We start from the raw sequence: 2,239 nt of genomic DNA, 5'->3' as shown, positions 1-2,239 counted from the left end.
ATTCTCCTGCCTCAGCCTCCTGAGTAGCTGGGATTACAGGTGCCCACCACCATGCCCGGCTAATTTTTTTTGTATTTTTAGTAGAGACGGGGTTTCACCATGTTAGTCAGGATGGTCTTGATTTCCTGACCTTGTGATCTGCCCACCTGGGCCTCCCAAAGTGCTAGATTACAGGCTTGAGCCACCGCACCCGGCCCCTTTTTTTCTGTTTTTGAGACAGGGTCTCCCTCTGTTGCCCAGGCTGGAGTGCAGTGGTATGATCATGGCTCACAGTAGCCTCGACCTCCCAGGCTTAAGCAATCCTCCCACCGCAGCCTCTCAAGTGAGTAGATAGGACTACAGGTGCCAGCCACCATGCCTGGCTAACTTTTTGCTATTGTATTTTTTTGGTAGAGATGAGGTTTTGCCATGTTGCCCAGGCTGGTCTCCAACTCCTGAGCTCAAGTGATCCACCTACCTCAGCCTCCCTAAGTATTGGGATTACAGACATGAGCCACCATGCCCAGCCTCATGTATCCTCACTTCCTTCACCTCAGGGGACCTCTAAACCATTGACCCTACCAGTTTTTCACTATCCACCAACTCTTTTGTGTTTGCTCTCCCTCTTACCCAATTTATATGTATAATCTAACACAATCACTCTCATGAAAATATTATAAAATTCCTTCTTCCTCTTTTTAGTAACACCCAACCCTAGTTAATTTCAACTATTCATCTACTTGGATCCTTTTTTTTACTTTTTTTTTTTTTTTTTGACGGAGTTTGAGTCTTGTTGCCCAGGCTGGAGTGCAATGGTGAGACCTCGGCTCACTGTAACCTCTGCCTCCCAGGTTCAAGCGATTCTCCTGCTTCTGCCTCCCGAGTAGCTGGGATTGCAGGAATGCACCAACACGCCCGGTTAATTTTGTATTCTTAGTAGAGACAGGGTTTCTCCATGTTGGTCAGGCTGGTCTCAAATTCCTGACCTCAGGTGATCAGCCCGCTTCAGCCTCCCAAAGTGCTGGGATTACAGGCGTGAACCACCGCGTCCGGTCCCTACTTGGATCCTGTTATCCAACTACTTACTTCAAGGCCATTAGAGGAAAAAAGTCCACAATGATGCTCACCAGTCACACTTTACTGGGACCCATTTTGCTCCTCTCCTCCCTGGAATATTTGGCAATATCTGGAGACATTTTTGTCACACTTAGGTGCAGGGGAGGGTGTATCTAATTGACAGAAGTCAGAGATGCTCCTAAACATCCTATAATATGCAGGACAACAAAAAATTAGCCCAAAATGGCAATAGAGATAGCAGGGAGAAAAAATGTTGACAGTGTCAAAGTTGAGAAATTCTGCTTTAAATTAATTAGTATGAGTCTCAAAGGGGCAATCAACATAAGGCCTTTGCACTTGCTGTTCCTTCTGCCTATAATATGGTTCCCTCGTGGCTTACTATTATTATTTTTTGTTTTTTTGAGATGGAGTTTTGCTCTTGTCACCCAGGCTGGAGTGCAATGGCACGATCTTGGCTTGCTGCAACCTCTGCCTCCCAGGTTCAAGCGATTCTCCTGCCTCAGCCTCCTGAGTAGCTGGGATTACAGGCACACACCATCATGCCTGGCTAATTTTTAAAAATATTTTTAATAGAGATGGGTTTTCACCATGTTGGCCAGGCTGGTCTTGAACTCCTGACCTCAGGTGAACCACCTGCCTCAGCCTCCCAAAGTGCCGGGATTACAGGCATGAGTCATCACGCCCAACCGCTGGCTTATTATTTAACAGTCATTTCCTCAAAAAGTTCTCCCTGACCTCATCCTAGAGTAGATTGAACTTCATCACATTACATTGCTTTATTGCCTTCAAACATGCACTGTTTTGTTTATGTCTTTATTGTCTGCTTCTTCCTTCTAGAAAATAAGTTGCATGAGTTCAGTATCCTTATCTGTTTTGTTTCCTGCTGTATTTCCAGGGTCAACTATAGTGACTGATCCTTGTTTTTTTTCAGACGAAGTCTTGCTCTTGTCCCCCAGGCTAGAGTACAATGGCGCAATCTTGGCTCATTGCAACCTCTCCCTCCCGGGTTCAAGCAATTCTCCTGCTTTAGCCTCTCGAGTAGCTAGGATTACAGGCGCCCACCACCATGCCTGGCTAAATTTTGTATTTTAAGTAGAGACGGGGTTTCACCATGTTGGCCAGGCTGGTCTTGAACTCCTGACCTCCCAAAGTGCTGGGATTATAGGCATAAGCCACTGCACCT

This window comes from Colobus angolensis, unplaced genomic scaffold (genome assembly GCF_000951035.1).
Source record: "Colobus angolensis palliatus isolate OR3802 unplaced genomic scaffold, Cang.pa_1.0 Scaffold47, whole genome shotgun sequence".
Lineage (NCBI taxonomy): Eukaryota > Metazoa > Chordata > Mammalia > Primates > Cercopithecidae > Colobus > Colobus angolensis.
The sequence above is the reverse complement of the archived record's forward strand: the minus strand, read 5'-3'. Positions refer to the sequence as shown.